The sequence below is a fragment of the Hyperolius riggenbachi genome, chromosome 6, assembly GCF_040937935.1.
Source record: "Hyperolius riggenbachi isolate aHypRig1 chromosome 6, aHypRig1.pri, whole genome shotgun sequence".
Classification (NCBI taxonomy): Eukaryota; Metazoa; Chordata; class Amphibia; order Anura; family Hyperoliidae; genus Hyperolius; species Hyperolius riggenbachi.
The window spans coordinates 44,336,182-44,363,273 of NC_090651.1; the positions used below are offsets into that span (position 1 = coordinate 44,336,182).

The 27,092-nt window shown below is 44.7% G+C and overlaps 1 protein-coding gene across 3 annotated transcripts in view; it reads right to left on the reverse strand.

The window, feature by feature from the left end:
* The window catches only part of ST6GALNAC3 (ST6 N-acetylgalactosaminide alpha-2,6-sialyltransferase 3), a 451,779-nt gene that overhangs the window by 208,280 nt on the left and 216,407 nt on the right, over window positions 1-27,092 (reverse strand). Inside the window, exon 1 of one of the 3 annotated variants that reach the window (XM_068239198.1) lies at window positions 2,648-2,719. The exons of the other annotated variants lie outside the window; for them this stretch is intronic. The gene's annotated coding sequence lies outside the window, so the exon portion shown is untranslated. Of the gene's footprint in view, window positions 1-2,647; window positions 2,720-27,092 lie in introns of those variants that run through there. 3 annotated transcript variants of the gene reach the window in all.

Sequence of the window (27,092 nt, forward strand, 5' to 3'; positions counted from 1 at the left end):
AAGGGGGTTAACAGCGACTGTCCAGAGGAACCAGAAACTCCTAGCATGCTAGATATACACTGGCCAAAAAATAATGACAATAATAACAAGTTGTTCCACCTTTAGCTCTGATGACAGCCGCTATTCTTCTTGGCATGGACTCAACAAGATTCTGATTCTGATAATGACAGCTCTAAGTTGGTGGCTTTTCCAAGCTGTGAAGTAATCTTTCAACTTCGTCCCACAAATGTTCAATAGGATTGAGGTCAGGGGGCTGAGCTGGCCTACTTGAGACCGATCTGGCATGGTGCCAAGGGGCCACAACAGGCATCTTTTTCTGGGATACCAAAGGCACTCTTGATGGTCTCCTGCCATGTTGTTGTCCTTCTGTTGCTGTGGACTATGCATGCTACTGATCTTTCACCTCTGTTGTTCACCAGCCTGTTTTTGAACAGAATAGCTCTTATCCAAAGCTGGTTCTAGTCTTTTTGAGCTTCCCCCCATTATGAATGATCACACAGCACCAGACAATTTGCATTGTACGCTATAGCTGCGGCGCAACCAAAAAAATAAACACCCTCCATATAGATGCCCCATGTACAGGAAGCTAGGTATAGGTGCCTGCTAGTATAGGTAGCCAGGTATAGTTGCCCCCAGTATAGGTTGGCAAGGTAGTTGCCCCTGTATAGGTTAACCTGGTATAGTTGCCACCAGTATAGCTAGCCAGGTATAGTTGCCCCAAGTAAAGGTTAGCCAGGGATAGTTGCTACCAGTATAGATAGCCAAGTATAGTTGCCCCTAGTATAGGTTAATCAGGTAGGTGACCCCTGTATAGGTTAGCCAGGTATAGTTGCCCCCAGTATAGTCAGGTATAGCCCCCCCAGTATAGGTTAGCCAGGTAGGTGCTCCCAGTATAAGTTAGACAGTTAGGTGCCCCCAGTATAGGTTAGCTAGGTAGATTTCCTCAGTGTAGGTTAGCAAGGTCCCCCAGTATAGCCAGCCTGCCCCTCCCTCCCCAGCTGCCACTGATTTCTCTTCTCGAAACAAGTGGCGGCCGCCTCCTGCAATTAGTCCAGGGTTCCCCTCGCCTCGCCTCTACCTTCCAGCGCAGCTCTGCTCCAGTAGCAGCCCATATACCAGAAATTAAATACTTCTTTACACCTTTCTTTGCAGTGGAGCTGTGGGTTGCCGCTGATCAGAGGTTGGACTGGAAGGTTAGGTAGAGGCGAGGCGTGAGGGACCTGGGACTTATTGTAGGAGGTGGCCACCACTTGTTTTGAGAAGGGAAACAAGCAGTGGCCAGGGAGGGAGGGAGACGGGATGCCGCCTGACTCAGGATACACCCTGAGGAAGTTGTGTCACCTGACGTCATGGCCTGCACTTATTGCTTGAAGATTTTCCCACTCCCTAGATATCCAAGATACTGTTGGGTGAGAAAATCAATAAGAGATTCAGAGAGCATCAGCTGTTCTTGCTCTACGATCATCCCTTGTTCAAAGTCACTTAAATCTTTCATCTTACCCATTGTGACATTAACTTCCGTGATAACTACGTCATCCAAAGCTGAGCGTTCCTTATATAAGCAACTCTGCATTGCTATATCACTCTACATCAATGTTTTAGACTGGTTTATACAGTATTCTTTAAAGCAGCAAAAAGTCTAGAAGGTCGTAGGTAAGTATACGTTTTCACACCTGAGGTTCTCCTCAGGTATACTGTAAGGAATGGTCTCTCATCTGTGGTAACTCATGATTTTTCTTTTCTTGTCTATCTTAACACATGACTTACCTCATCTAATAAACTGTCTTACTTCATGATTTAGGCTGTGTTACCACTTGGGCTGAGAGCTGACATTTTTTTGTCCGTCCTCCACTCATCGCAAAAATGATAGTGAATGGCTCCTACTTTATATATAGGAGCTGTTCTCACTTGTCAGCCTGCAATGGATCCATTGCGTTAAGCGGACCGCACTTCTGTGCAATCCGTGAGAATCCCAGGAGAGCACTGAATTAGCCGCATGCTTGTTTCAGGTGTGTGATCCAGATACTACTGCCGCTAAAGAGATCAGTTGGACTGCCAACTGCTATTTAAAAGAAAATAAATATGTCCGCTTGCACATCCCTCTCACTTCAGGAGTCCTTTAATGTGTTGTGAAGCAGAGTTTTCTCTTGGTGCTTCTATTGAGCCGAGAGGCTCAATGTGACTAAATGTATTATTTGTTATAATTTGCATATAGCACTTGCACTCTAGTACCCCTGACGAAGCCCCCCTTTTGAGGGGAGCGAAACATGTTGGTTTTTTTGTCAGGTGGTGTATATCTGTTTGCAGGCAGTAGTGGGGCTACCGCAATAAGGTTATTCATTGTGTTGCAACCTATGCACAGAAATGTGTTTGTACATGCTTTTTGGCCTGTTTTACTACCAATGTTAAACACGTAGCTACTACTCTTTGCTACTGGTTCATAGAGTTAAAGTTATATTTAAATCCTCACTAATGATTGTTATAAAGCTCTAAAGAAATTTCAGCCTACCGAGGGAGATAAACCACTTCTTTTACCTTCGATCAAGTTTCATCCAATTTAATTTGAAACGCACCACCGCCATACGCATCATTGACAGACCACCCACATTAGTGCAGTCTCTCTACCTCGTAATACCACATTACTCACATAGACATTGCTCGGGATAATTATGCACTGTGGCGACTCTTCAGATCAAAATCAATAGCGGCTTATTTTATCGTTGCATGCCTACAATCAGTAAAGCAGCATCGACTGCGTCTTCCTTCATATCTGACAAAATATCGATTAACCATCAATTCCGGCAGCCATTAAACTTCTTCAACAGCGGAATAAATGTTGCGAAACTTCGGAGAAGAGGCAGCGGGCGGGCGTTTAACGCTCCTTTCGGTGTATTATGCAAAGCGAGGTCAGTGGTGGAAATCTCTCCAGATTAAGATGAATGATTGGTGTAGACAAGCAGATTAAGATGAATGATCGCTGCGCGTCAGAAACGTGGCGGTCTTAGCCTGTTTCTGAGGTGCCCTTTCCAGTAAGGAGCGTCTGCTTCATTGTCCGCGTAGGATTCTTTCAGCCATTTGCTGTGTGAGGTAAAATGAAAGTGAAAGGCAGACTATTTCCTGTCTCATGGTTAATTCACATGAAAGGAAGCCCGAGCGAGCTTTGTGGTGCTGTCCAAATTACGTGAGATGTTATTGTGCAGTGTAGTGTTGTTGTTCCATCTCAGCAATGGTCTATCAAGCATGCAGGTGTGTAATAAGCTGTGCTGCTGGGTCCTCCATGGTGTGTTGTGCATGCGCCACTCTTCTGTCTCCTGTTAAGAGTTCTGGATAGCGATGAGAAAACATGGCCATTCTCGTTTCATGGAATTTTCACGAAATCCTCACTTATATGGGCATGCATGCGAAAACACATTTTCGAGGAAGATCAAATTAGTATCTTGCAAAAATCCATTATCTTTTTGCAAAACTATGAAGACAGGTGAAAATGCCAATTTCTATACCAAAATTACTTTGCCAATTTACTCGAGTTGGGTTAACCTCTTGGGGGCCCGGATGGCTCTGGAAACTTAAAGTACTTCTGTACTTGAGGTTTTAGAACTGTAAAAAAAGCCCCACCGCACAAACCACCTTCTCCTGGACCCAGTCCCGTTCGGCCACCGTGTCTCCCGTATCTGCCGGCATCTTCACCGCTCTGACCCAGAAGTAATTTGAAAGTAATTCCGGCTCCGCGTCATTACAGTGAAGATGCCGGCAGATACGGGGGACATGCCGGCAGAACAGGAGAGCTGACAAGGTGCAAAAGGCAGCGATCGGATCCAGGAGTAGGTGAGTTGTGCGGCAATGATTTTTTTTTTTTTTACAGGTCTTGCAGGAGCAGGACTGCACATGGGAGCGTGATCGCGGGAGGATAACTGCCATATCCTCCCCATCCAGATTCAACGGGGACCCCTGGGGGCACAGACCTAAAAGACTGCTGCTGGACATATGTCGCAGCACAATTCACACACCGGTAACTTTATTAATCAAATTCCCTCTCAGTTCAGGGGTAATTTAAGGATCAGAACTGTCCTTTCCCTTTAGAACACAGAGATTCCAGTGGTCAGGAACCAATTAAATTGGCTCCAGACCGAGACACGGAAGCTCTGCAGTCACTGTCACAGCAGAGCAAGCTGGTGGCAGCATTGCTGGATTGGCGAGAGCCATGGGAACAGTAGGAGCGCGTGAATTCGGAAGTTGAAATCTACGCCCATATGCAGGCTTAAGAGGACATAAACAAGGCATAGATTTCAATTACGGCTGTCCGGAAGCGGTTAAAGAGGAACAAGATAATCAATATATAAGGGCTGCAAGGATGGGCTGGTGTCAGCATGAATAACTCACTCGTTCTCCAGCAAATAATTATAGATCTTCTCCCCTACTGCACCTGTGTGAGCACGGCCACACCTGCAGAGTAAGCCAGAGCCGTCGTGCATGAACAGCTCCAAGGCCTTGCTTGTGCCAGAAGTGGAGTGTGGTCCCAATCTTAAGAAGGTTCCCCGGCAGCAGGGGAGGACCGGAGGACACCGCGGGAAGCCTTTGGAGGTTCCAGAGGCTTCCCACTCCTCAGATAAGTATTTACCTTTTTACATGTTTGACGCCTCAGGTTCTCTTTAAGTTTTGCGAATCAATTCCATAGCTGACAACTGCTCACCCCTCTCCATGTAGAGTTGTTTTGTTAGGGGCTCATAAGCAATGCAGTAACCAGGAGATCAAACACTCAAACTGAAGAATTAAAGCAGATTTATGGCAGAAAGAAGATTATATAAATGAGATGGGATTAATTAGACACAGTTACAGAAACATACCTGTTGGCATTGGCTTACAATCATAAGATGTTAATAAGGAATGAAATTATTCAGCTGGAACAGCGCTTCATTTCAATCAACTGGAGACTCCCGCTGCCACACAGAAGCAGCAGATTTCTTCTTTTGCACAATGTGCTTCAGTTTTACCGTATGGTGCATTTTCGTGAAGTATAGTAGTAAAGAGTTGACCCCCTTCCTGTTAAAATCAGCCAGACAAAGGATTCTTACTCTTGTTTTGAATGGACATTAACCAGTTCCCCACTGAAGGGCTTTTCCCCGTATGGACCAGAGCAATTTTACCCTGTCAAGGCTCCTCCCATTCATTCGCCAATACCTTTATCACTTTTTTTTCCACCAATTAGGCTTCCTTTGGGTGGTACATTTTGCTAAGAATTATTCTATTCTAACTGTATTTGAACGGAAATAATAAGAAAAATGTATTAAAAAATGTATCATTTCTCAGTTTTCGGCCATTATAGTTTTAAAATGAAATGTGGTACTGTGGATAAAACCCACACATTTTGTTTGCCCATTTGACCCGGTTATTACAACCTTTAAAATATGTCCATGGTCACAATATTTTATTTGGAAGCAAAAGAGTATTTTTTCAGTTTTGCGTCCGTCACTAATTACAAGCCCTTTTTGCAAAAAATAACAGTAACACACCCTCATGACATACATATTAAAAAATTGAGTCCCTAAGTATAATAATAATGATTGTAGCGTGCAATATTACTATTTGGCCACTAGATGAACAGTAAACAGGAAGTAATGAGTGTGTGCTTTAACTTTCGTCTTTTCAATGACCACGTCACCTCATTGATGCCGGTGGTCATTGATCACAGGTACTTTCATCTGTGAATAAGAGGTTGGGGTGTTTCCCTCATTGAACCTGAAGATGATTATCTTCAGCACTGTTCAGGAACCTACAGTAAGTGCTAAGAGGATTCAGATACTCTCTGTAGACCTCATAAACTTGCCTAATCGGAAATAACAAAATAGATAGCGTATGCCTCAGGCATACCCCCTCAATGCCCAAACACCACATTTAAGCATCATATACCACACCACATAACATAATTAGGTAGCATATATACCTCTAAACAGTATAATTAGGCAGCCTACCTGCCCTATACAACATACTAGCATCAGTTAGTATAGGTTAGCGATAGTGTAGAGTAGGTTCTGTCCCATGAGAGCCCATCTTGTCGGTGGTGGGCAGGCTTACGGTCTTTTGGCCAAAAATGCATGACTAAATTATGAAATTGGGTAATGCCAAACACGCACAGCCGGATTTGTTTCTGATTGGTTGTTAGGTCACCAAAATGGTCCAACATTGCTTAGTGCCGGGCCCCGCCCAACTGAATGTAATTTGATAAATCCCATATAATTGCAATGTTATGTCTGGCTAGATAAGGAAGGGGGGTTATACCATTCAGAATGAAGCTACCAGTTGGACTGGGCAGCTGTCATCTCATGTCTACATGCTCAGTTCTATTGGGATGACTTTCTTCTGCATACAGCTGTTTTCTTGCTTATTTGGGAAAAACTGGGCAACCTTTAGGCAGCTGGGCCTTTTTTATAGTGTGAAGTGGATAATAACAGAAAAACAGACTTGCTTATTGGTTGAACAGGAGAAGCTGCATAACAGGTATGGTGGATGGGGTTATTTTATTATTCACAGAATTGCATTTGTGGCCAATATGATTAACTAAAGGGCTTTTGGCTGTACCAGAATATGAAATAATGGTGCTCAATGGGGCCTAAGTTCCAACATGCCTCAAAAGTGATAACATTAAAGGAAAGCAACCATAATGCTTACTGACTCCTCTTATTTCCCCGCTCGGTCTGTCTATATTCAGCCCGGAGGCCAACAGAAGCATGGGGCTCTTCATAGGCTGCATTAGGCCAATTTTCCCTAGCAACATGGAGAATTTTCATTGGTCCACCATGTACCAATCAGAATTCTCCCTGTTGCTGAGGATTCCCATTGGTCTTTTGCAGCCCAATGAAGATCCCCATGCTTATTCCGGCTACTGGCTGTGTACAAGAGACCGATTAGCGATGGGACATGCTTTATGTCGTTATGGCGATATGGACCGGGCAACAAGCCTAGTGAGAACAGTCAGTATCCATTCTCACAGGCTTTCATGGCATGCATCTTCCTGTCCGGTCCGGTAAAATGTGACAAGTTCGGACTCTACTTTCCGCTTGCGTTGTGCTGCAAGCGGATCCTTTTTTTTTTTTACATTAGGCGGATTAGGTGGAGACGGATCCTATCTTTAACATTAAGAACCACTTCCTGTGCTAAGCGCAGCTTTAAAAAAGTCCCGAACGGGTAAATTTTTTAAGCAAGTGTGAACCAGCCCTTCCTGCATATTGCCTCACCAGGTTTTGCTATGAAGCTACTACTAGATGTACTGTATGCCTTATTGATATTGCCCTGCTTAGCAATGTTTAATTTCACAGAGGCATTGTTTGCATTACCGTAATGATAAATCACCACAGGAGCATCTCTCCCTCGATTCCAGGCTCCCCCGCCACTCCCCGCCTCTGTTAGATCCCTCCAATAGGAAGCCAAGCCACCACCCAGGAAGTATGTGTGGTACAGCTAAGAAATAGAACATTTGCAAAGAAAAGACTCTTTTATTGTTTTCCAGGAAAAGTTTAAAAAAATGCAGTTTTTATTTATGCAAAAGAGCTTCTCTGAGATAATCGATCCACCATGTCAAATACAGTCCTGTTTTCTGAAGCACTTCCACAGCCAAGAAACAGTGAGAGACAGCTTGCGATAAGTTTTTACTGCAGAAAAGTTCAAAGGGTCATTATTTCTGCTTTGTTTTATAGCTTAAAGAGACTCCGTAACAAAAATTGCATCCTGTTTTTTATCATCCTACACGTTCCAAAAGCTATTCTAATGTGTTCTGGCTTACTGCAGCACTTTCTACTAACACAGTCTCTGTAATAAATCAATGTATCTTTCCCCTGTCAGACTTGTCGGCCTGTGTCTGGAAGGCTGCCAAGTTCTTCAGTGTTGTGGTTCTGCTATGAACTCCCCTTTATGCACACTGCCTGTGTGTTATTTAGGATTAGAGCAGCTTCTCTCTTCTCTCTCTTATCTTTTACAAGCTGGATAAATCGTCCTCTGAGCTGGCTGGGCTTTCACATACTGAGGAATTACAAACAAGGGCAAAGCTGTTTGCAGGAAGAAAAGAGCAGCCTGAAACTTCAGTGCATGGGGGAAAGAAACACACAAATGATCTCTTGAGATTCAAAAGGAAGGCTGTATACAGCCTGCTTGTGTATGGATGTATTTTCTATGTGTGGACATACTGTACATCAACCTACTTCCTGTTTTGGTGGCCATTTTGTTTGTTTACAAACAAACTTTTAAAAACAGTTTTTAACCACTTTTAATGCAGCGAGGAGCGGCGAAATTGTGACAGAGGGTAATAGGAGATGTCTCCTAACGCACTGGTATGTTTACTTTTGAGCGATTTTAACAATACAGATTCTCTTTAAAAGAAAGAGTGTGGTCTTAAAACTGCAAATATGACAGAATGATGCAACGTTATAAAAAAAAGCTATATGACTGAAAATAAGAATATGAGACTCTTGTCTTTGCTACTAATGTTCTATTCATTATCTGTGCTACATTTCAGGTTTACTTAAAAACAGAAGGTATTTGCGATATTTCAGGGATAACTATAAACTGAGCGGACTTTTCCACTGTCTGCTGAAGCTTTTGGTCACTGTGTCCTGGTATTCATCTGCCATCTCTGTATAGTCATCATGGCGCAGCACACTTCACCAAGCCACTCACGCCAGCACAGTCAATACTGTAGTATATTCATGTGAACAATGCTTTCCTCCTGATCACAGACCCTCTGAAGCATCACCGGATCCATGCGCTTATTGTACTGAACGTAATGCAGACGCTGTCATTTCTTTGTCAGTTGACCTATTCATTGAACATCAATTTCTGCGGGAGACTGGTGTCATCAATCTTGTCGGAATTCTGGGAAAACAATGGAATGGTCCGAACAAGAGAAATAAGAAAGAACAGAAAGAATGCACACTGGAACGCTTCCTGCTTCTTTGACTGACAGCTCTGGCCAGTTGTAGCTTCTCCTGACGTTTGCCCTCGAACTGGTGTTATTGCTTATAACTAGTGTTGGGTTGGGTGGAGCAACAACACTGGTGCAAAAGGCCAGGACTATTTAAAGGGAACCAGAGATGAACGATTCACACAAAATTAACATATCAGTTGATAGCTTGTAAAGAATAAATGCTCTACCTGATAATTTCGCCACTCTGGTGTGCCTTTTTGAGTGTTTTTTATCCATTATTGTTTCAGGAAATATCCAATATGTACATAGCAAGGAAATGAACAGCGCTACTTAAAAACAGGCAAGTGCCTACCTGCAAAAGAGTGCAAGCCCCACTTGTGGGATATAATACACACCGAGCATAAACATGACCTGTCTACCACTGGAGGAGGATGTTAGTTTCCTGTAACAGCTTGCATGCAACCTATTAAGTACTCGTCCCTCCCACTGCGAAGAAGTCGATCCTCCATGGGAGGGGCCTAACACTAACTAAATCCTAACCTATGTATATGCATAGCCTGGGTGCGGCTAATCAAATAAAATCGAAAATTGAAAATTGCGCAAAAGGTGGATCAGCGCAACACCAGGCCGCCTCCGAATGGCCTCCAATCAGAGGTGCGCTGAGCCCCCCCAGAATGTATGTATGTGTGTATGCTCGGTGTGTATTATATCCCACAAGTGGCAATATCCAATATGTCTGCCGGCTCATACCTGTTCTGCTTCCATGTTATGAGTTGTTCTGGATGTGCTGTCTAGCCTCTATGAGACTATAGACAAGCAGGGCTGCTGCAGCCTTTCATCTGTCTGCTTTCATTATTCTGGAATGCTGTGTGGCTCCCTGTAGGAAGTGTCTCTCATAGAAATGAAACTGCATACAGTAGATAATGACTGGCTGCACAGTGCACACAGATACACTTGTGTGTGTCAGAGCTTCTTTCTCAGCAGCAGCAGCACCTCCCATGTCAAAAGCTCGGAGTATGAAATCTGAGCCAGGAGGGGGCAGGCTTGGGCTTGAAAAGACTCCACAGAAGAGTGACTCAGCTATAATGATTCCAGGTCAAACATAGACTGAATCAGTCGGTGGATTCTTATCACAGTTGATAACAGATAGATTAGACTGAGAAGAATAAAACTAAAAACAGGGTAGGTGTTTACTGTCATGTTCCCACTGATAAATGTAATAAAATACATGAGGGTGCTTCGTCTCTGGTTCTCTTTAAACCCTGGCCAAACAAGAGTCCAGTGCTGTAGTGGGTGTTACCAGTGCCACCAAGCTCAGCCTGTCACCTCACCAGCCAGCTTATCATTTGTGCAAGCCAGTTCTGCCAGCCAGACCAACTGGTCCAGTCTACTTTGCCAGTCCCTCCTGTTCCGTTTCTCCTGCCAATCCCTCCGGTCCAGTCCATTTTGCTATTTTTCATAATGGTGACCCTGAATGTTTGCGATTTAAGGGAATAATTAGACCCAAAAAAAAGTACAAGAGGAGGGGATTTTGAAAAATTGTTATATCAGATTGAAAACAAATGGATATATAATTTGGGCACACTTATACCAAACGGATTAAATTCTGAACTGAATCTGATTCATCACCTTAAAGAGAATCTGTATTGTTAAAATCGCACAAAAGTAAACATACCAGTGCGTTAGGGGACATCTCCTATTACCCTCTGACACAATTTCGCCGCTCCTCGCCGCATTAAAAGTGGTTAAAAACAGTTTTAAAAAGTTTGTTTATAAACAAACAAAATGGCCACCAAAACAGGAAGTAGGTTGATGTACAGTATGTCCACACATAGAAAATACATCCATACACAAGCAGGCTGTATACACCCTTCCTTTTGAATCTCAAGAGATCATTTGTGTGTTTCTTTCCCCCTGTTCTCATGCACTGAAGTTTCAGGCTGCTCGTTTCTTCCTGCAAACATCTTTGCCCTTGTCTGTAATTCTTCAGTATGTGAAAGCCCAGCCAGCTCAGAGGACGATTTATCCAGCTTGTAAAAGATAAGAGAGAAGCTGCCCTAATCTAAATAATACACAGGCAGTGGGCATAGAGGGGCCTGGAAGGGGGAGTTCATAGCAGAACCACAACACTGAAGAACTTGGCAGCCTTCCAGACACAGGCCGACAAGTCTGACAGGGGAAAGATACATTGATTTATTACAGAGATGGTGATAGTAGAAAGTGCTGCAGTAAGCCAGAACACATTAGAATAGCTTTTGGAACTTGTAGGATGATAAAAAAACAGGATGCAATTTTTGTTACGGAGTCTTTTTAAAGAGTATTGAATTTGTTGAATTATCATTTATTCTTCTTCTTTAGGCTTCATTGGTTAAATGTGGCTGAATGGAATGATTGGATGTGGGATGTTATAAAAATGGATGATATTATCTATGGATACTCTGTGTGTGAAAATTGTTAGTGAGGAAACTAGTAATATGTCCCCGTTTAAGAAGGTCCTAATAAGATCTAAAAAAGATCCAAAAAAGAAGTGTGTTCTCTATGTTTCATTTAACTGGAGAGTATATTCAGGGGATTAAAATCTTTAATTGCGTGAGAAGAAAATTGCTTAATATAAACTGCATCCCGCATAAACTGTAGTCTAAGCCGAGAAAAAGACAAAGGTCAAAAAAACAAAGAAAGACAAAGAAGATCCTAGTCTAATAAGATCTTTGCCAGTAAAACAGCTCTGTTCATTCCGCTTTGAAGAGTATATGAATAAAGAGACATTGTTCAAAATAGCTGAAACGCAGTGACTCTCAATGCTATCTCAGAACGAGGCTTGGCAGCTCTGGTTAAAGCGGAATATAACCCTGCATTTCAACTTTGCTCTAAAACATTATTTACAGCTTATTATATGCAAAAAGCATTTTTTTTTTACTAGACCAGCATTGGAAGGGTTAAACACAGAGGTTTTAAGTTCCTGCAGACGTTCAGATAGTTACATTCTATTTAGTTATATGTATACATATTTAGAAATGTTACACACTCTTTGGCTGCCCTCCAACTCCTTCTCAGTGAGAGAGATGAGTCACAATAAACACTTAGATACATTTGTGTAAACAAAAAGTATCTAACTCAAATTCGGATAGGCTGCAAAAATCTCCAGGGACTTTAAAGCCCTGTGTAACCCTTCCAATGCTGGTCTAGTAAAAAAAAAAAATGCTGGTTGCATATAATATACTGTAAATAATGTTTTAGAGCAAAGTTAAAATGCAGGGTTATATTCCGCTTTAAGAGAGGGAGGTCCCGTCCTAGGGAACAAACTTTGCACAATCACACTGATGCAGCCCACGTCATAGTGGGCGGAACGCATATGAGACTTGGAGGACGCTAGGCAGGAGGAACTATCCCAAATGCACACGCGGAGACAGTCATGTGCTGTTGAATTGCACCAAACCGCCGCTACTTGTCTCCAGACTTGCCCGCCGTGACAAAGACGGATTTAGCCACTAACAGGTACCTGTTAAACCGCGGGACACCGCGGCAGATTAGAAGTTGGCAAGGACCATCTAAGGAGAAGGTAATCTGATGTGGTGTCTGTGGGCAATGCCAGGAGAGTTGATTCCACGGGAGTGCGATTAGTAATTGAGGCAATCAGTGAAGTGGTAAGAAAGCTGGCGTGAGGGTGCCCTTTGGAAGCAGGGGATGCCACTTTTTGCCTCATCAAGGACTGTGAACTGTTTGATATTTAAGCAGGGACATTCTGCTTTGAATAGTAAAAAACGCTTTTGAGTCCAAGGGGAGAGAGGGGATTTGTCCTGTGAAAGGGAGCAGCACTACCTAAGCGCATGCATTACAAGGATCGACCGATCTTGGATTGTATGTATGTGTGTAAGGTGAATGACTGTAGCGTGCATTAGGAGTACTCCTAAGAATGAAAGCCTATGTCCTTGGTTTTAATAGGGGTATTGGGTTTTGTATGAGGTACTGTCGTTTTTCTACTAATAAAAAGTTTTTTAAGGGCATAAAGTTTTTGGAGTGGCGGTTGTATTTAATCCAATATACCTCCGGTACAGTCTGTCCTGACAGTCCCTCCTCTTCATTCCTTCCTGACGGTCCTCTTAATGTCTAGCCTTTCCCACACTGCGGGGTTCACCTGCCTGTTCTTTCCATCACTGGTGCGGCAATCCAGAGAACTTCTATTTGGAAAGGTCATGTGACCCAGAGGTCACTCCAAGCATGAATCTGACAGCAGAGTTAACAGCTAGAGAGCAGCTGTCACTGTCCAGCCCCTCCCTCTGCTGCTGAAAGGTAAACTCTTTGTGGCCAGCACTTCAACTCAGCAGACTTGAGCGACTGAGCTACATCTATATCACTGGCCACAAAATGTTAATATGTTAGCAGAGGGAAGGGGTAAAAGCGGTCAGGTGATTTGTACATACAGTTAAAAATTGGCTGTCGCCCCCTCCCGCTTGGCTTTCCTATGTGGCTGTTGATGGGAGAGGGAAAGAGTTTGGACACCTTTCCCTTCAATAAAACTTCACTGTCATAGCAACAGTACATGACAAACCCGGATTTACCTCACAGGAGCCTATAGGCACAGATGTCCTGGCACCTTAGACTTCACCCTCCATGAACCTACAAACCCCCAAAATGCACGGCAAGTGTGCTGGCTGTCCCAGCTGTCACTTCTCCCTTACTTCCTTTGCTGTCATAGGCAGCTACAGGTGCCCCTTAGTATTAGGTAGCCAGAAGTACTCTCAATATTACAATATTAAGTAACTAGAGGTACCCCCAAGTATTAGGTTCTAGAGGAACCTCAGTATTAAGTAGCAAGAGGTGCCCCTGACTGAAGGGAGATCTTGTCAGTGGAATGCCAAAAGCAGTAACCTCTCATTTACAGTCTAATAAGGACTCTGCCTAGGGAAGGAGGAGCTCGGGGAGGGAGCCCCTTTCCATCATCAGGAGCCTATAGACACGTGCCTACAGTGCCTTATGGTAAATCCGGCCCTGGTGCATGAGGTTTAATGACACAACCAGCCAAGTATATACAAGCAATACATTGAGCACTGCTAAGTAATGTAAATCATGCAACAAACCATGGGAGGGCGTTGTAAGGAGCCATATGCCTTATTGGTCCAATATGTTATTGTTGTTCTATTTTTGTTCAACAAAATATTTGAAATAGACAATATGGAATTCTAAAGTAGGGCTTACAGCCCTTTTCCACCGGCTGCGTTTTGATCAGATTTTCAGATCGCATGCGGTTTGCAGATCGTAACGGCACCGCGATTAACATGGTAATCAAAGTGGCAATGTTTACATTGTTTTAATTTGATTTTTCCCAATCCCAAACTTCGTTTTTAATTGCTCAATATTGTTTTTGTTAATGTTGGAAAACACGCAGTGTGAATGTAGGCCACATGCGAAAATCAAAACGCATAGTGCACAAAGAGGAAATCACAATTACATTGCACCACCTTTGCCATTCTGATCACCATTTTCTGTTGAAAAAGTCCCTCAATATTAATATCAACAGTGTTCTTTTAGGCTTAAAGTGGACCTCAACTCAGAACTTTCTCTGTGATCTAAAAGCCAAGCAACAGCATAATAACCATTAAAGAAAAACTTTTCTTTGTTACAGCTTATACAAATCCTCCAATAAATCTGCAGTGTGTCTACTTCCTGCTTTCATGGAAGCAGACATAGGGTTAACGTCCTGTGTTTACAAATGCTGACACAGCTGAGAGAACAAATTGCAGTTGTGATTAGTGACAGATGAGGTAGAATTAAGGCAGGCTAAACTCTCTAAATACATACAGGGTGCGTTTCTCTATGTTTTCCTCCTGTCCTGTGCAAGAGTTCAGGTCCACTTTTTCTTAACAGTTGAAATTGTATTCGTTTATGCAATGTACAACAGATAAAGCCGCTCCTGTATAAAACTCCACCACCAGCAGCAGTGCTACAATTTGGAATGCTTGTTCAATCGCACTTTAATGTGGATGATGAGCTGTCATTGGGCCAGATATTTGTAGCCAGTTGCCCAGTCCCCGCAGGGAGCCCCCTCCCCTCTCCAGAGGGCAGTACATCCCAGTCGCCTGCGCCGGGCATGAGCTGTCAATGGCTGCTTGGCCAATTGATCGGCTGACAAAGAATTTGGTGTTTGCCGGGCTACAGCTGCGGTTCTCCTTCAAAGCAGGACTGAAGGCAAAAATACTGTTTTATCTTTCAGAGATAGATGTCATCTGAGTTATGAAGATAGCACTGGAGATTTGAGCCTCAGCTCAGCTACACTTTTGTTTTGAAAGCAATGTGTCACGGCGGAATCACAGGCAATTACTGATAAACGGAGTTGGAGCAGAATAGACAGAAGTAGAAAGATTGCTGTGCACTTACCTTTACTTGTAAACACTCCTCAAGCAATCCCAAGCCCAAGAATAAAGGTAATACAAAAACATACTACCTGATCTAGGGGGCTAGCCGGATCAGCCTCTCACCGCTGCTCCTGTGGCCAGCAATCAGACAGTTTGGTTTTTAGTGACCCCGAGGTCACGACATGGCCGGATAGAGGTGGGGAAAGGCTCAGAGGGGAGGGATAGAGGTGGGCAGGGGCGCCTCTAGCCATTTTGTCACTCCAAGCGAGAAAATCTGTAGCGCCCCTCCCATGAAAATAATTGTAATGCGGCAGTGTTTCACTAGAAAATAATCATAATGCGGCAGCGTTTCACTAGAAAATAATCGTAATGCGGAAGCATTTCACCAGAATATACATGTAAATGCTGCAGCGTTTCACCAGAAAATACATGTAAATGCTGCAGCGTTTCACCAGAAAATACACATAATGTAAGGCTGCAAAAGTGAGCTTATGGGCTGCAGCCAGAGCCTGTTCAACACCTGGGGACAAAACACCTGGCGGGGGGAGACCGCGGTCCCCCCTGCACAGCACTCGTGACCGCCTGGCACCCTTTACAAGAGGGTCAGAAGGAGGCACAAAGGGGCACAGAAGGAGTCACATGGCAACTAAAGGAGGCACACAGGGACAGAAGGAGGCACAAAGGGGCACAGAAGGAGGCACAGGAGTACAGAGGAAGGTGCAGGGGACAGAGGTGGCACATGGGGACTGAAGAGGCACACGGAGACAGAAGGAGGCACAAGGGGGACAGAAGGAGGCAGAGGTGGACAGAAAGAGCCACTAGGAGACAGAAGAAGGCACAAAGGGGCACAGAAGGAGGCACAGGGGGACGGAGAAGGTGCAGGGGACAGAGGTGGCACATGGGGACTGAAGAGGCACATGGAGACAGACGAAGGCACAAAGGGAGACCGAAGGAGGTACAAAAGGACAGAAGGAGGCAGAGTGGGACTGAAGGAGGAACGGGGGGGGGGGGGGGCAAAGGTAGCATAAGGGGACAAATAAAGGCAAAGGGGCCATGTCCGTGTGTCAGTGCTTTTGAGCTACTGCGCATGTCCTGCATTGACACAGCAATTGAGACAGGACGCAGGGGCCAGAAGGAGGGCCGGTCGAGAAGGCGAGCGGGTGTGCGCGTGCGGCAGGTGCGTGCGTGGCGACAGACCTAGAGCCCGTTTTTGAACGGGCTTAGGTCACTAGTTAACATAATAATATGCTAATCCAAACCTCTGTTCACTTGACTGGATCTCAAGTGACGATCCACCCGGTTGCTATAAAAGGGGGCCTCCCTCCACTTATATTGCGGTTCCCCCGGGTACCGGACCCTGCACTGTCACTCTCAGCAATGAAAACATCGGAAAGCTTCCATTAATGATTACAGAAGGTATAACTCTCCCTGACAGCTGGGCAAGGTTTGGCGCGCCCGAACGCCTGACACATTGATGAATGAGCGCAGCCAAATGAATTCCGCTCTCCGACAATTCTGACCCTGCCATTCAAATCAGAGCCGAGAGCTTTGGGGACACGAGCTGATAATACGCTTTCTAATCAACAGCCTTATAAAATATGTATTCCTCCATTACCAACTAACGCACTCATGAAAAATAAATAGCCCTTCGCTGAAAATATAATGTAGCAAAAAATACGGGTTAGTTGATCTGATAGGTTGGCATCAGGAGCAATCCAATATTTTCATCTGTGCATTTTTTAGCGGTGCCTATTTTACAGAAGTTTTCTCAAGGTGTTTACGCTTGACTTATAGATATGCCTAACTTAGTTAAATTGAAACTCGACTTTTGTTATGAAAAAAACAACAACATAACATATGCCAATGGCAGAAAAGCCATTTTTAATTGAATGCTATTAAAGCAGCAGGGATAGCCATACTATCCCTGGGAAAAAAACAAAACAAAAACACAAATATAAGTAGATAAATACTTGTTCTACTTAGATACCATACTGTCCATGTTTTGATTTCATTAAATTTGATATGGTAAATAAAGAGACAATTGTTCCAGGAATTTTCCATCTTTACTGCCTCTGAGTAAAGCCAATCATGATGTAATTCCCTCCCTTATTCTTTTTTTTTCTCTGGCCTGGAATGGTGTATGCATTTCCAGACTTACTCCCCACTGTGCTCTGTACTTAAAACTGCAGTGTCATATCTGGCTTGCTTTGTAAACACATGTGAGCACAGCGTAGATACATAGTTACATAGTTACATAGTTACATAGTTACTTTGGTTGAAAAAAGACATACGTCCATCGAGTTCAACCAGTACAAAGTACAACACCAGCCTGCTCCCTCACATATCCCTGTTGATCCAGAGGAAGGCGAAAAAACCCTTACAAGGTAAAAATTCCTTCCCGACTCCAGATACAGCATAGATCATTTTTCAGTAGCTTCTGCAGAGGGATGAGGTGTATTTCACTTCTCAACCTCCCCTCACACTGAACTGCCCTCAGCCAATCAGGGAGAAGTAGGAATGTGGGAGGAGAGATAACAAGCTTCCTTCTCCCTGGCAATGTACCAGAATAGAGCCAGGTGACTGAGATAAGATTCATTACAGCAGAAACATTTATGATTATATTGGAATGCTTGCAATGCAGACTGAATGCAGACTACATAATAAACACAGCGCAGTGGGTAAATGGAATTTGGTTTTATGGCTGACAGTTAAAAAAAATTGTGTCCAGAGACAAATCTCTCTCTAATCGAATCTGGTTGGAGAGAGATCTGTCGGCTGCCCATAATGCCACCTCGTCGCCCCTGGCCACGCCCCCCAAATGTAGATGTATCCCCCCAATTCATTAACACTTTACCTGTCCAGTGCCTGCCGCTGTCTCCACACTCTTCTTCCTCATTCGCACCCCCACGTGGTTGCCGGCGTATTGCATGTGGAACACGTGGGTGACGTCAATTTTCAGCCCCCAAGCCCTGCTGCTTCCCGAGATGTGGCACACAAACCTATCTTGTGAACCAGCAGGGCTCGGGGGCTGCAAATTTGCACAGACGGGTATCCACTCCATAACCTCAAAATTTGGGGTGTGTAGGGTGTAGGCCTACAATTTAAAGAATTTCGGGTGAACTGTAATCGAAAATGCGCACGCGTGAGTTATTGCGCAGTGACGTACGCAGAAGTCTGGCAGCAAAAACCGTCATTGCAGCGGCCCAGGATGAGGAGCGTATCTGTTTCTGCTTTAAAAGCAGGAAAAACTGCAGCCGCCTCAGCTCCTGTGAGGTAAGGATAAAAACAAGCCGAGGGCAGAGTGAAGCTTCAGTCGGAATTTCAAGAGGAAGATTGAGATCTCTTCTCAGTGTTCCATTCTGCTGTAGTGTTTTATTTCCTGAACACTCCACCTCCAGAAGGATAGCATCTGCCCTCCTGGTGCCAGAGACTGAACAGAGGTCAGACGTGGAGTCACAGCAAATGGCTCATCCCAAATGCCAGAAACGCAGCAAATAATACAGAAAAAAATAAAAACACTTAAGAAAAAAGGTCACAATGTTCTGCAAAGTGCTTAGCGGGGAGCCGGAATTTGTTGCTTGTTATGATGGCCAAAGTATACAGACAGTCTTCAATGTCATCCATTATCTATTTAGCTGGATCAGAGCAACACAGTTTCCACCATCTGAAGACGGTGGCCATTGGAAAGTAGACCATATTTGTTTTCTTAAAGAGGAGCAGTCAGCCATACTATCTCAGAAAAAAAACACATATATAAGTAGATAAATACTTGCTCTACTTACATAACATATGCATTGCACTGCCCATGTTTTGATTTTAGTGATTTTTCTACAGTAAAAAAAAGAGAAAATCCTTCTTAGCATTTCCCATTTTAGCTGTGGCTATTTTGAAGCCAATCCTGATGTCATTTCCTCCCTTACTCTCCTCTGCCTGATTTTCCCGCCCTTCACTGTAGAAAGTGCATTGTCTCAGCATGAGAAATATTGGCCAATCAGAGAGGAACAGAGGTGTGGGAGGGGAAAACAGAAGGGAAAGAGGCTTCCACCAATCAGGGTGCATTAGTTAAGTCCGAGGGGAAGTAGAGACGCAAAAAAGGACAACCCAGTATGCCCTGCAACTTCCTTTTTGTGTACCAAATTTTGTGTGTACCAAATAAGAGTCAGGTAAACTGTGGAATGATCATTTATCAACAAGAAAAGTAGTGATTTTAACTTTTGGACTGCCTGGTTAGCATCCCTATTACTTGTTTAATAGATAACAATAAATAATTGATTTTTGATTTTATGCCTGACATCTACACTTTAAAGTCATCTTATGTTTCAGGTCCCCAGGTTTTGCCCAGTAACAGCCAGGTTGTTCTCATGAATTAACTCGTCTTATCTAAAATCCACCTAAAGTTATTTTATGGATGCAATGAGAAATATGATATTTTATACAGTTAAACCCCATCCACTAAATTCTTCACTACAAAATAGATATTTTAAATCGATCCTGAGCCAAAGGTCATGTTCAAAATAAGGTAGTAACCTAAAGGGAAGTAACCTAGGAGGGAAGACTCAAGTTGTTATTGAAGCTTCCCTTTTTATTATTATTATTATTATGTATTTATATAGCGCCGACATATTACGCAGCACTGTACAGAGTATATATATATATCTTGTCACTAACTGTCCCTCAAAGGAGCTCACAATCTAATCCCTACCATTGCCATATGTCTGTATTATGTAGTGTAAGTACTATAGTCTAGGGCTAATTTTAGTGGGAGCCAATTAACTTATCTGTATGTTTTTGGAATGTGGGAGGAAACCGGAGTGCCCGGAGGAAACCCACGCAGACACGGAGAGAACATGCAAACTCTTTGCAGATAGTGCCCTGGCTGGGATTCGAACCAGGGACCCAGCGCTGCAAGGCGAGAGAGCTAACCACTACGCCACCGTGCTGCCCTTGATGGTCTAATGTCCCCCGTTGCTGAGTGCGAACTCCCTCCACATCGGAAAACTCCTCTTCCTGCTGCGAGGTCGCGCAGTAGCCACACAAGCCCGCATGCACAGTAGTACGAAGCCCGTGGCTGCAGCTTATGGCCATGCATGGACGAGCTTGCACAAATACTGAGCGGTCACGCTGCAGGAAGAAGAGCTGCGCAGCCCCGATATGATTAGCGACAATGCCTGAGGCTTCCCTCTCTTTAGGTAAGGAGTACAATGGTGAGGAGCGGCACACCTTATCGCATCAGTTTGTCAGATACTGCTTAGGTAGGAGGCCGACTATTGTGAAAAATATTATTACCTGAATGACAATAAAACCGAGACCTTAAAGAGGAACTTAACCTTTTAGGGACCGGCAGCCTAACTCACCTTAAGGACCAGGGCATTTTACCTGCGGGAAGGGGGGGGGGGCGCGTTTGGGGGGTCAGGCAGTCGGGTCCCTAGGTTAGATAGCTAGGCATTTGTGTCTGCTATGTGTGGCCATGTGTCCCCAATAAAGCCAGAAGCCTTTACTCGCCTCCCTGGGTCCTGCGTTGAGCAGCTCTAACCCCCTCCGCTCTGGCAGGCATCCCTGCTCACACTGGCTCTCACTGACGTCATCAAGCTTGGACCCGACATTAGAGTCAGAGCGAGCAGAGATGCCGGCCAGAGCGGAGGGGAGCGACGATCGTCAGGGGAACGTCAGGAAGGTGAGTGGACCCTCTTCTTCCCCGCCTACCGCAGCTGTTCTGTATCTGCCGGTAATTGTAGTGATCACGTGATCAGGAGCCAATCGCGATGGTTTCTGATCACTGAAGGGAAATGTCAGCTGTCATGAGACAGCTAAATCTCCCCTCTGCGGGGTGCATGATCGCCTCGAGACGCTTTGTTCGCGAGGATGTTGAATCTACATCTAGTCAGAGTGGCAGCGCCTCCTGCTGGACGTAGTTTCAAACTACGTCGGTCCACATTTGGTAAAACAACAGAAACATATATAAAAAAATAAATAAATATACTGTAGTAAGCTACCCTTTAACTGTTCCTGCTTAGCTCAGTAGGGGGCTCCGCCTCTAACAGTACAGGCTGGCAGCTGATGTTCCTGCCAATACCAGGGGGCTTCTACGCACATAGCAGCCAGAGTTCACCCTGTGAATGAGATCTCCAGCTTCACGCTTCTCTACATGGCCTACTCCCATACTTTCTAAAGCAGAGAGCATACACAGAGCAGTTCTGCAGCTACCGGGAGCGGATGATAATCTGGGAAACAGGATGAACTCGGGCTGACCCTGGCCCTGGGAGGGAATACCTTATGCTAACAGGTATCTGAGGTTATTACAGGAGGGCTCCGGGGCTAAGCAAGGACAGTTAAAGGTTAGTGTACTTAGAAAACACCTCGTGCAACCCCTACAATATGCCCCCCCTTTACATTGCATGCTGACTCATCAAACATAACATTTGTTTGTATACTTCCATCTCTTCTCATATAAAAGTAACACTGTGGACAGCACAGCCTGTGTATTTGACCCTGCTATGCCATGCAGGAGCAAAAACACACTGAAGGGGTTAATAAACCTTAAAGGGCAACTGAAGTGAGTGGTAAATGGAGGCTGCTACATTCATTTCCTTTCAAACAATACCAGTTGCCCGGCAGTGTTCCTGGTCTATTTGGCTGTAGTAGTGACTGAATCACACCTGAAACAAGCATGCGAATAATCTTGTCAGATCTAACAATAAAGTCAGAAACAGCTGATCTGCATATGCTTGTTCAGGGTCTATGGCTAAAAATATTAGAGGCAGTGGATCAGCAGGGCCGTCAGGCAACTGGTATTGCTTAAAAGGAAATAAAATATGGCAGCCTTCATATCCTTCTCACTACAGTTGTCCTTTAAGGTGACCACTAACGATCCAATTTCAAGCGAAAAATCGTTTGAACGATCAGATAAATCTTATCAGAAGAAAAATTGTTCACTACACCATCAACGAACCAATCTTTGCTTCCTATCTATCACAACCAACAAGGAAATCCAAATTTTAGGACAACAAGGAAATTTCCAAAGTTTAACCAAGTATTTTTATAAACGTTCGTAATTGATTTTGCCCATCAATGGAGATTATTTACAACCAATCTGATCAGAATTTCTGATCACTCAAACAATTTTTCGCTAGAAATTGGACCGTTAGTGGCCACCTTTAGAAGGTGAAGTCACCGTTAACTGTTGAACTTCCATATTTTGATTAACTTTTGACAAATATATATTAAAAAAAAAAAAAATATATATATATATATATATATATATATAAAGTAAATCATGTTAACCTCTCACTTGACTCAGTTAGTGCAGGGGTGTCAAACACAACCATGTAATAAGGGACCAAAATATACAACACAGCTTAACCATATAACGACCGCCTAACGCCGATAGGAGGCGGCTGGTCGTTTGTGGGTTTCCATGGAAACGGCCGCTTGAACCATGTCAGTTCACGGAGGGTGTCTCCGTGAACAGCCTGCGAGCCTCCGATCGCAGCTCGCAGGCGAAATGTAAACACGCGGGGAAGAAATCCCCTGTGTTTACATCCTACGGCGCTGCTGTCGCAGCAGTGCCGTAAAGGAGATCGGCGATACCCGGCCTCTGATTGGCCGGGGATCGCCGGCATCTGATAGCCTGAAGCCTATCAGAGGCGGTACAGGACGGATCGCTGTCCTGTACCGCCCATAGTGAGCAGGACAGCGAGGAGGGAATAGCGCTGCGGAGGGGGGCTTTGAGGAGCCCCCCCCCCCCCGCTTAGCCACACAGAGTGGCGGCGATCAGACCCTCCCCCCCCCAGCAGGACATCCCCCTAGTGGGGAAAAAAAGGGGGGGGGAAGTCTGATCGCCCTGCCTCAAACCTGATCTGTGCTGCGGGCTGGAGAGCCCACGCAGCTTAGATCAGTGAAAAATGCCCTGGTCCTTAAGTGGTTGAATATCGGGCCAAATCGTTTAATAAGATTTACATGAATTGAACAATATCAATATCAAATGATGTGACTATAGTGACCGTGGCTGACCTGCTCCTCCCCCTTCTGCAGAGTAGTGCAGTGGAGCAGTTTAAAGTTTACTGTACCTGCTCCAGTACAGCTTTGGTCTCCTCCTATCTTCCTGACAGCCACACGCTCCATGCTGCATACCTCAAATGTATGTCATGTGATCCAGATGGAAGCACAAAGTATGCTATTGGCAGGAAGCACATAAGAGACAACGTATCACTGGAGCAGGCAAACAAGACACTGCTCCACTGAGCTACTCCATGTGAGGAAGTGGTGTTGGAGGGGAGGTGTGTGTGAATGCATTACCGGGAAGGGGGGGTGCTTGGATCCAAGAAAGGGGACCTATTTTGCTGGTGGGTCGCGTAGATTACTGCTGCACCCCGGCTCTGTTTCCACCAGGATCACTGTCACCAATGTGCTCCTTTGGACGGGAAGGCTGTTTGCTGTCTTTCTTTTGCTGCTTACAATGATGGACATAAGAAGCTCTCATTAGAAGCGGGCCTTGTTTGTGGGCTAGTCTATGAGAGAGTTGACTTTGTGTGATTGAGCAAACAGCAGTCAGTCATCCGAAGGACAGAAAATTGAAAAGTGTACCTGTAGCAGAAAAAAGTGCCGCAAATGAATACTTACCTAGGTAGAGGGAAGGATCTGGATAATCCAGAGCCTTTCCCATCATCCTCCTCCTCGCCGTTACGGAAGGGAGTCTCAATACTGGAACGGCCTGGTGGGAGAGGATGAGGAAAGCCTTTGTAGGATCCAAAGACTTCCATCTATCAAGGTAAGTATTTTATTTTTTGCAAGACGAATGTCCTTACCACCATGCCGTCCTTTGTCTCTTTTCACACTTGCTTTAGGGCCGTTTCCACTAGCCACCGTGCGTGGCTGCGAGACGCGGCACTTTTTGATGTGTGAGTACGCAGACAATTCCCAGAAGCCGTGTCATGCATGGCTATGGGATTCGCTGCCTCCCGCATGGAAAAATGCTGCAATGTCGGCCGAATCGCTAAGGCAAGCGATTCGGACGGCGGCAGCATTATCCCCTATGGCAGAGTTTCCCCCACGCGATCTGCCTGCGGGGAAAGTCTGCGAATTCAGCCCGATTTCCGCAGCAGTGGAAACAAGCCCCTTACTCAAGGACATATCAATGAAATGGAGACAAAGCTGAACAATTGCTATTCACTTAATCACTTTTTTAGGAGACATAAAGCACTTCTCCAATAAGCTGTAAGGATACCAGCAAATGTATCCATATTCAGATAAAGACATTGGGCATATTTAAAAAAGGAAAAAAAGCAGACCAGGACCTCCTGGTATATGCAATTAACTTTATGATTATATGAATTGGTTGTGTAGTACGGATAATTCCTAGAACATTAGTAGCAAAGAAAATATTCTCATATTTTTATTTTCAGTAATATAGTGTTTTTTTATTGCATCATTCTCTAATATTTGCTGTATGCACACTACTGAGCATTCTAAATGATTTTACAGAGCAGGCTAGTGAACTTTTGAACTGTCCTCTCGAGAGAAAAAGAAAATACAATGAGATAACAAGCTTCAGAAGACAGAGCTATCTGCGACTTTTAAAGTCGTGGAGCTCAATGGCTCTTTTGCATAGATAACAACTGGAGTTTCTCAACTCCTCCTGTACTGGAAACAATATTAGACACATATCTGTACCTAATGTTTTATTTTTTAGATGTACTACACATACAAATTATTATACCATAATTTTTTTTCCGCTTTAGGCTGCTTTCACAGTAAGACGTTACAGGCGCACGTTAGAGCAGCCTGTAATGCATCCCAACTCACAGCAATGATTAATCAATGGGCTGTTCACAGTGCCCACGTTGCGTTACATTGTAACGCAGCACATAAGTTGAAAGTGCTGCATGCTGTGCGTTACTGTGCGCACATGCTCAGTAGTGTTGGAGGAGGAGATCTTCCCTCCTCCTCCTCGGCCAGGCACATGGCTAATTAATATTCACTGCACGGTGTGACGTGCAGTGTTTACTTCCTGGAGCGCCGCTCTGTGCGGCGATTGGCTAGCGGGACCACATCCAAGAGTACGCATCACGGCATCACGGACGCCAGAGTGAGCTGCACAACGCGGCTCACTCTGACGTCCACATCGAAGAACACCAGGTGTTGCTTTAGGGGCACGTTATGCAACCATAAGGTCCCCTAAAACGCAACGTCTTGGTGTGAAAGTAGCCTAAGTGTCTCTTTAAAGGGACAGTTAAGTCTCTGTAAAAAATTGAGTTTTACTCACTCTGCAGCTGTATCGTGCCCACGCCGACTCCATCAGATGCTCCTGGCCCCGCCGGCAGACATTTCTGATTTCGGCGTCAGGAGCCGACAGGCCGGGAACGCCAGTGATTCTTCGTGTTCCCGGCCACAATAGCGCCCTCTATGCTGATATAGCATATAGCACGATACAGCTGCAGGGGACTGCTGGAAGAATTCAAAAAGTACCCAAAAGTTGGTAAAAATACACAATCAAAATTGAGTTTTTTCTTGCTTGCTGGTTTAAAAGACCTTTTATGACAAGGTGCGAAAACATGAAGTACATCAAGCACATGAGCCCAGATCTCTATAGGGAATTACTACAAGCAATACAAATACACCAGTTCAAAATAGAATATGTACAAGGCAGGATTTATACTTTTTCACAACTAGGCCAGATATCTTGAGGCTTCTCTTCCATGGGCAGCAGCCCTTCTCCCATGCCATCTGCAGCCTTCACTTTCATGTGTAACATCCATATACAGCAGCCCTCCTCCCATGCCATCTGCAGCCTTCACTTTCATGTGTAACAACATCTACATACAGGAGCCCCATCCCATTCCATTTGCAGCCCCTACTTCTAAGTGTAACATCCATATACAGCAGCCTCCTTCCATTCCATCTGCAGCCCCCTTTACTATGTGTAACATCCATATACAGCAGCCTCCTCCCATTCCATGTGCAGCCCCTCTACCATATGTAACATCCATGAACAGCAGCCCCCTCTCATTCCATGTGTAGTCCCCTCTACCATGCTACCATGTGTAACATCCATGTACTGCAGTCCCTCTCATTCCATCTGCAGCCCCCTCTACCATGTGTAACATCCATATACAGCAGCCTCCTCACATTCTATCTGCAGCCCCCTCTACCATATGTAACATCCATGTGCAGCAGCCCCCTCTCATTCCATGTGCAGCCCCCACTTCTATGTGTAACATCCATATACAGCAGCCTCCTCCCATTCCATGTGCAGCTCCCTCTTCCATGTGTAACATTCATATACAGCAGCCTCCTCACATTCTATCTGCAGCCCCCTCTACCATATGTAACATCCATGTGCAGCAGCCCCCTCTCATTCCATGTGCAGCCCCCACGTCTATGTGTAACATCCATATACAGCAGCCTTCTCCCATTCCATGTGCAGCCCCCTCTTCCATGTGTAACATCCATGTACAGCAGCCCCCTCTCATTCCATGTGCAGCCCCCTCTACCATGTGCATTATCCATATAGAGCAGCCCTCCTCCCATTCCATGTGCCGCCCCCTCTACCATGTGTAACATCCATGTGCAGCAGCCCTCCTCCCATTCCATGTGCAGCCCCCTCTACCATGTGCATTATCCATATAAAGCAGCCCTCCTCCCATTTCATGTGCAGCCCCCTCTACCATGTGTAACATCTAAGTACAGCAGCCTCTCTCTTCATAAATAGCTCTCTTGGGCCAAATCTGCCTTCTTCCATGTTTTTCTCCCTATTTCCATTTGCAGCCTTCCCTTCCATATGCAGCAACCCTTCTTCCTTGTCCAGCGTCCCCTTGGGCACCGGATGC